The sequence below is a fragment of the Tachysurus vachellii genome, chromosome 9 (genome assembly GCF_030014155.1).
Source record: "Tachysurus vachellii isolate PV-2020 chromosome 9, HZAU_Pvac_v1, whole genome shotgun sequence".
NCBI classification, from domain to species: Eukaryota; Metazoa; Chordata; class Actinopteri; order Siluriformes; family Bagridae; genus Tachysurus; species Tachysurus vachellii.
The window spans coordinates 5627278-5636046 of NC_083468.1; the positions used below are offsets into that span (position 1 = coordinate 5627278).

Consider the following 8769-nt stretch of genomic DNA (forward strand, 5'->3'; position numbering starts at 1 on the left):
CCTTCCATGTTACCACTTCCTGGAGGAGCCAAGTCCATTTAGCATTGGTGCATAGCCCAGGAGAGCCCTCTCAGGGAATAAGTTTCAACAGAAGTGCATCTATGGAGGGCATGAAGTGAATTTAAGACAGTGAAATAGGTGGCTCAGTTATGAAACCATGCCTTATACTGACAGAAATTAATTCCAGCATGACTGGCAGGTGAAGGATGTCAGGTTCAGTGAGGGTCATGATCTGAGGGAAGGAGAAATTTCAAAAGCTTTCCCTAGCTACTGAAAATCAATGGACACTGATCTTTTTTGCAGAGTGATTTATTATGTGGACAAGAGTTAAATAGAGTTTCGGGTTACTTTTGCATTTCACAGGGTTATGAGGTTCAGAGGCTTAAATATGTATCCTTTTAGTTATTCACTTTTCATTAACGGTATTTTATGTACTTTTGCTGTGTCATTGTCATGTCTTGAATGCAATGTCTTGTATGGAGTGGGAAAAATAGATGAATGGCACACTGTGTTCTACAGCACACCTGGATAGGATTTTTCATTTCTATCTCAAAAGAGAGATAGAGGGCATTGTGAAAGAGCAGCAGGAGGAGATGAAAAAAGGAACAAAGGAAGAAAATCAAGTATAGATGATGCAGGTGATAAGAGCATTATGATGTGGAGGGGAAACTATGATAAGATAGGGTGAAAGGGGTATCCAGGCAGAGTTGAAGGGGTAAAGACATAGAGTTGAGGAGATATAGAGACAAATGGGCTAATCTTTAAAGTGAAGTCCCACCATGGGACAGATATTGAGGGAGGTTATTAACTATTGTTTGTGTGCTGTCTAAAGTGGGCCATAACCTCCTCACTGTCTCCCTACCAACAGCACTTCCCACCCAGAATCCCTCCTGACTGCAGCAGTGCTAAAAATAGCTAACTGAAGAGAGCTTAGTGCTGGCCTGCTGCTGCCTGCAGATAGCTACCGGCATCGAAACCCTTTCTCTTCTATTGCATTGTTAACTCAGCACTCTGAAATATATGAATGACTTCCCCTGTAGTAACTACTGATTGATAACAAGGGTTGATGCTAATGAAGGTGGTTTCTGGAAGCCCATTTATCATAGGCTTGTTTAGTAGCTGCTTCGCCAGCTATTCCTGCCTGAAAATGTTGTGTGTAACTGAACCAAAGTTGTGTGTAACTGGGCTAAAGATTCCTGCTAGATTTAGAAGTTTAAGTATTGCTGGTTTTCATTCTATTCATGTGCATAGAGTATATTGATGAATCCCAATCACACAAAAAATCCATAAATTGGGTGAAGCTGACTAAGCATGGTTTGCTCTAAATCTTCCAGTAATGCAGCTCAGCTATTGCAGCATTTCCACTAGTCTAATTCTTTTCAGTTTATCGTGTTATTATGGATTTTTAGGTTACCAGCAACGCATTAATTTGAAACAGTTGAGTTAATTACATTTTTCCATGTATTGAAATAAATATGTTATAGTGAATAAGTGAAGGTGTTAGTCTCCTTATACATGTATTTGCATTGTTATTGGACAAATTTGTTTTTTTAAACTATCTGAATTTTCATGAATACTGCTTGTAAATGCTTCTCCAAATGATTCCAGGTTGATAAATGAGGCCCAAGGTTTTTACCATGCTGAATTTACCTTCCATATGCTGCTCATTTGAGGATCTGTTGAGTCATGCATATGTATGAAGGCTTCAGCAAAACTCTGGGCAACTGCAGGGATAAAAGTGGATGGTCAACTGCTGTTATTTTTGTCTCTCTGGCCATCTACATATTAGAATGACTAACCTGAATGAAGTAATGTAAATGCTAAATAAATGATGAGGTAGATTTTCTAGATATGTTCATTCTTTTCATTGTAACAGCATGACTACTGCTGTTTAAAATTTCTGAGTTGTCTTACCACAAACTGTGCAATGATTCATGTTGTTTTCAGGAGACAGCTGTCTCTAACACCTTTACTTCTTGTTCTCCTAGGCAAATTCAGTCTAGATGGAAAATTAAATTGCCTTGGATTGGAGCCAATACACTCCTGGGAGGAGAGGTGGGTGGAAGCCAGTAACTCTTTTCAGTCCCTTATGCAAGCTTCTTAACAAACAATGGATATTAACTAGCCTGTATGGGGCATATGGGCAAAATTCTATCCTACATGTAGGCCATTACTCTTAGAGAAAATATTATGAAAACATGACCATCACTATTGGACCAGATGAGTGAAAACACATCACTAATGGAATCTTTTGCTACTCTTTCACAAACCTGTGGAAACTAAATGGACATCATGATTCATTCATGCTATTCAGTCACCGCAGGATGTCCAGGCTGCAGAAAAGGCAAAGTCAAAGGAATATTCTGAAATATTTCACATTTCTGGACGAAATGTGAAATGTTCCAATTTGATGTATAACACTCCGTGGAAAGCCAATATTCGCACGCACCATTGAAGTACAAACATACTGATAGCAAGTATCCATTTTGGTGTACTTTTGGGCACATTATGATATTCCACTCTTCTATTCTCTCTCAATCACTCTGAATTTTCTCCCTTATAAAGGGAACTGGACATTGAACATTTATTCAACTGGTAATCAGGCATGGATGTACAAGAGATTCGTTTGGAAAAAAAAAAGAAGAAAAGACATCACCAGAGCTTTCTTAGTCACGCACTGATGCATTTATATTTCACGTATATCAAAAAGGAAAAAAAAAACATTAAGAGCCCAGACATTGACCTTCACAGACATTTCTGACCACGTCCAATAAAAAACAGGCCTCTTTTGAAGGTTGCCTGATGAAATAAATTCTGTTTCTTTTTTTTTGTCCTCCCCTAAATTACTGTGTATGTATTTGTATGTGAGGTAAACCTTCAGCCATCTCTGATTTCAATTACACGTGAAAATAAAGTCCTCGGATGGAATTTTATGCTTTCATAGATAATACATGTGGATTTATAAAGAAATAAAGTATTTTTCTTCTAAACCTGTCAACAATTTTTTTATCTGTCTCTCTTCATATATGACATAAGGTTCATTCTTATATTTCTGATAAATGATCAGGGGGTAAAATCAGTTTTAAATGCGCTATATATATATATATATATATATATATATATATATATATATATATATATATATATATATATATATATATATATATATAAATGACATTAGCAAAGATAATATGCTAACTTAGTTAAATATGCACAGTTACTATGCAAACTTACCTCAACAGGCTTTTTTCCAAACAGAACAGTGTTCATTTCTTACACAGATTCAAAGGCGATACCTCTGTATACTATAGATTGCTTAGTGCAGTGTATTGAAACACTTTCCTGCTGCTGAACCAGGGAGTTCATCTTCAAGTTTAGTTTGAAGCTTGAAGCTTTTAGCTCAGTAGCTTATCTGCACACAGATTGCTATACTGCTAAATACATTATGTAGCTTGAGATGGACATGACATAGATACCAAAATGACACGATTCTTGATAGTTAATTTGATGTTATTCAACCTGAAATTGATGAATGCGAAACAGAAACAGACATTGATTGTATGAGAAAGGCAGAAACCTTTTTAATTTTTTAATGAATTTTTAGAAACATAATCAAGTAAAAGTACAAATATTGACTTTCAGTAACACAAAGTATACATCGAAGTATTTTTCACCTCAGGAAATACAACTGTAGTTGTACAAGTATATTTTTTAACTGCCAGTTAACTGTGCTGCAGTTACTTCATTTTTTGCCAGTATTCATACAGGAATGCATATTTTTTATGCCTCATTTAGTTCAGGCATAATTATGTATTGCTTTAGGTCATATTAGGCTTTGAAGACTCTGTGTCTCAGACAACCAGATGCAAGAATCCTCCTTATAATCCCTTTAATCCCTGAGAATGGCCTCGTCCCATTAGAAGGATTCTAAAGGGTGTTTTACTCTTTAGAGCACCCTGTGAATATTGTTTATAGGCTTTTACAGGCCATACATAATTTATGGCCAAAGGGACTGTAGCGTTATGTGGGTGGATTAAAGGGGCAATGAGGCAGTGATGGCTTTCACCACATGATGTCACTACTCACCCTTTCTGTGTCACTTCATTGCCCCAATGCTGCATGTGAAGTGTTCATATTTTAAGCAAAACTTAACAGTATAAAATGATGCATTAAGTAATATGCTGAATGGTAAGAGTAGTGTAGAGATAAAGAGCTAAAGTAGGTACCGTTTGTGTACTGTGTTGCATTGGGAGGTTTGGTGAAGTGAGATAGGGAAAGCCAGCACGAGTGAAGGAAATGCCCTGAGGGTTAAAGCTATCCTTGACCCAGGAAGTGTAAAGTATCATGAGAGACCTTTGTTTATACCTGATTGTTTTATGCATCTTGTATTTCCACTTTAGTTATCTTCATAAGCCACTTTATAAGGTTCAGTGTTCTAGTGGATGCCAGGAATACTGGGCTTTCATTTACAAGCATGTTTTTGGAAACTTGCACAAGAGTGTAATATCTAAAGTGATTCCCAATAACATACTACCAGCTTCCTGTCTTGTTCAAGTTCCTGTGTGCAAAATATGTTTGCTGCATATGTGTATCTGATGTCCTTAAACTCTGGAAAGCGTAAGTCAAGGATCATATCCACTATGACGTAAAGTATTGGGAGCAGAGACATATCTGAGGGTTCTGAGACATGGATGCACTCAGAGTACTTCAGTTTACACTACATCAGCCTCAGGCCTAGTGTGGTTTGATTTATATCTGATTAAATAAGTGCTTTTATTGCTGCATTAATACGTGGACATATATCCCTATCCGGATATAACCTTGATACTAAATGACTGGATGTAAACAGTGCCAGAGGTTCTTCATACATATGGGGGCAATCCATCTGTCATCCTCATCAGGCTCATAGTTCCCTGATTGTATATTAATCCTAGCTCATCATTTAGGAAGCAATTTAACAAGAGAGCAAGCCCTCACTAGCATCTAAACTGCCAGTCTTTTACATTTGAAATGCTCCATGCTTACTGTGACAGTCTTTAAAATTGGTGGTCTTCAGCAACCTGAGGAAAAAAAAAAAAAAGAAAGTTCATGATATCCTTGATCAAGCTCAAGTCCTCTACAGGCCTCTGTAGCAGAACACATTAACACGCTAATCTGATTCTGGTGTGTTATTCCACCGAATCGCAGATGGTCAAACATTCAATTTGGCACAATTCAGACCCAGATTTGTTGTGTCAGCTCAGCTGTGTGCTCACGTCAAACTTTTTTTTAGCTTTCTGTCCCCCTTTCCCGTAGATTTTATGTGGGAAGTGAGTGCCTCTGAGAAAAAGTGCATATTTCATGCTCTGAGTTCTGATACGATGATGACCCTCTTCATCGTTTTTTGCATTCATTAATTCACTTGCACTACAAGAGTTGTAAAACGAGCTGTAATTGCCACAGCTGCTGTATTGTCCCTCATTAAGAGGCGAGGGAGTGAGGAGTGTGCACAGTTTCCGGCATGGGCTCTGAACGTTCGGATCGAATGCTATTAAAATCATGTGTTGAAATCAAATCCATCTGTCTTAACCAGAATACTGATGCTGATGGTAATGTTTGATACCTTTCTGTTTATTGGGTTTCTTTGTTTGTGATTCAAAAATTGTTTCATTTTGCATATAATTACAAAGCTTTAGTGAAGATCGCAGTGCTTTTGATTGATTCATGTAATTATATGCAACACAAACACACATGCACAGTGCTTTGTGAGTTTCAAATATCCCTAGTTTATCGTGAAAAAGTGATTTAGACTCAGCATAAAGAGGTCCATAGTAGCATTTCATCATAGCCTGCGCATTCCAAATATCGGTTATATAATCTCTGGATGCGTGTGATGATGACCCATTTAGCTCTGTCTCACATGGATCCTCACCCTGTCCTGTTTTTACTTTCTTTTTAGTTGGCTGAATAAGTCCTGAATATGCCTTAACATGAAAAAAGTCATCTTTAAGGAGGTAACAATATCTGTTACCAACAATACTTCAGTTTGGGCTGCATCAGAGCCCTCTGTCATTAACTGTTTTCTATAACAGCATCTGGGTTTTTTTTGCTTACGTATCCTACTGTGGTACATTTAAACAGTTCAACTTTCCCTCTATACAAGTTTCAACAAGTTTCCAGTTGTCTTTTCACAGGCATTTTTTAAATTTCCTGTCTGTCCATCTAAGTTTTTTTCATTTATCTACGTATCAGAACATAACTTCCACATACCACAACATTCTGCAAATATGTTTTAAGCTATTTCTAATTTTGCCATTTTTTATTATACAAGTTAACATATAAAGTCTTTTAATTTAATTTTGTCACTGATGTTTTGATCACTACCGCACATAAATTTTAGGCTATTCTTTGTAATTCACCTCAGGAGTTTAGCGTTTAGACTAGCCAATCCAGATATCAGAATTGGCAGACATGAGGAGGAACATGTGAAACTCCATACAGAAAGTAAAATTGCTCTCAGGATTAAACTACCTTTGTATCAAAGTGGCTAAATATGAGAAGCAAAGTTTGATATGTTCATGGTTAAGGAAAAGTGAAAAAATTCACCAGCAAGTACTAGCAAATGCAGCTCTTTTCCTTGGTTAGGTAAAACATGTCCTGCAATTCGTTGCTCTTATTGCTTTTCAGAGCTACATAAAGTTCACTTTGGATCCTGTTGCTTGAGCATCAGGGTTTCTCACAGAGATAATGGCCTTGGCAGCCACATACATTTCTTCACTGAAGGAGCATGTGTTCAGCCATCATTTCTATTGCTTTTGGCTTGCATAATCAGTCCATCATGCAATCTCTCCTGATGCTTTTTCCATTGCAGGCAATGCATTGTTTGGCTCGTACCCTAGAACCATGTTTCAGTTAAGTATGTCTTTACTTTATTGCTTATTAATTGCTTCTTCTGATTAATTTAATATTTTCTTATTAATTGACAGTACACATTTCAATTAACTGAATAGGCATAAGATGATAAGTATTTATCTTTTTCATTTTTTTTTTGTACTCTGAGCATAGCTGGGGTGTGTTAGAGCTCTTCTACAATTAGCAAACACCAGCATCATGTACTCCTCGGCACAAGACCCTACAGGGAGTTGTGAAAATCAGAGATGTTTTGAGCCAATACAGCCTTCAGGTCAGATGCCAGCTTTTCAGTTTCTTTCAGCAATTCCCTGGCACACTCTTTGACAGCTACGCTCTAAATATGATATTTATTTTGACTCAAAATTAATGCATGAGAGCAGGCCTGGGCAGTGTCATGATGCTGATGGAGGAGTAATAATTGATAAATAACTAGACCAGGCAAGCATACTTTGTGTCCAAATATAGCTTGCAAATAGGACATTTTAGATATTGTTCATAGAGTATTAACAGCAACAAGTGATGTGTCAGTGGGGAAAATTGCTATCCGGTGTCTTCCCCTGCTGTAGTTTTGCCTTATTGAATCTATTAATCAAAGAAAATGTGACATCAGATTAAAGTAAAAACTTCACTCAGGTACTCATTCAGTGCTTTATAGATCATTACTTGTTAATTAATGTGAAATTTTACTGGATGGTTACATCATGTGAATAAAATAGGGGCAAGCAAGGAGAAACAAGGACGTTGGCTGCTGCATTCTAGATTAACTGGAGCTTGTTTATGCACATACTGGAACATCCAGACAGCAAGGTGTTAAGAATAGTGCAATTTGTTCTATTTGCATAAATAGTGCTCTGTATTTTGCATTTTTGGATAGAAGTGACCCAAATTGCATATTCATTAAGGCAAAGGTTTAAATCAGGGCCAAGTGTACAATTATCCCCTGGGACTTTTGTGCATGCTTCAACAATATAGTCCCATCTATCTATCAGTTAGTGAAACAGCCTCTTCAAAAGATTTGTTTCTGTATGTTTGCAATTTATCCATTTAGTGTTAGGTAAGAAAAGACTAAATGAAACTGAGAGAAAACAATAATCACCAAAAACACCATGTTTTGATCTCTGCAAGCAACTCTTGATCTTGCTGCTCATTAAGCTTAATGAAAAGCATCCCAATACTGACAGGTCCAGCAAGAGAAGGTGAGAAAACCTTGTGGTATATAATTTACTCCTGTTTATTCGCTTTGTTCACTGAGGTTGCCTTGTGCCCATGTGTTTCTTTGCTTATTTATGAGTGCCTGCTTTAATCTAGAGCCTCTCTAAATTCCCATCCACTTTTGGCAAGCTTAATGGTCTCTTGATTGGCATTTGGCTGAAATAATGAGAGAAATGAATTGGCAGAGAAGAAAGACACTGACTCACTCTTAACCTCAACAAAAATCTGCTTTTCTTGACTACAACAGTAACCCGCTGAAGGTTAATGATAAATACAGTTACCTAGCCTGATTATATCCCTGTAGACATCTCAAGTTTGATGTTTTTTCAATGTGTGCTTTGCATTTTTAGCTACACCAGTGATGCCTAGTACACTCTCTCACTCACTCATTTGGACGGAGTGCCAACCCATCGCAGGGCACACACACACACTCATTCACTCACACACTACGGACAATTTTCCAGAGATGCCAATCAACCTACCATGCATGTCTTTGGACTGGGGGAGGAAACCGGAGTACCCGGAGGAAACCCCCGAAGCACGGGGAGAACATGCAAACTCCACACACACAAGGTGGAGGCAGGAATCGAACCCCCAAACCTGGAGGTGTGAGGCGAACGTGCTAACCACTAAGCCACCGTGCCCCCCATGCCTAGTACAGTTTAG

The 8769-nt window shown here is 37.7% G+C and overlaps 1 protein-coding gene across 2 annotated transcripts in view; it reads left to right on the plus strand.

The window, feature by feature from the left end:
- si:cabz01090165.1 (uncharacterized protein LOC100333421 homolog) overlaps window positions 1–2970 on the plus strand; it is a 159783-nt gene extending 156813 nt beyond the window's left edge. For both annotated transcript variants that reach the window (XM_060877461.1, XM_060877462.1), the window contains exon 5: window positions 1989–2970. The gene's annotated coding sequence lies outside the window, so the exon portion shown is untranslated. The remainder of the gene's footprint in view (window positions 1–1988) is intronic.
- The last annotated feature ends 5799 nt before the right edge of the window (window positions 2971–8769 follow it).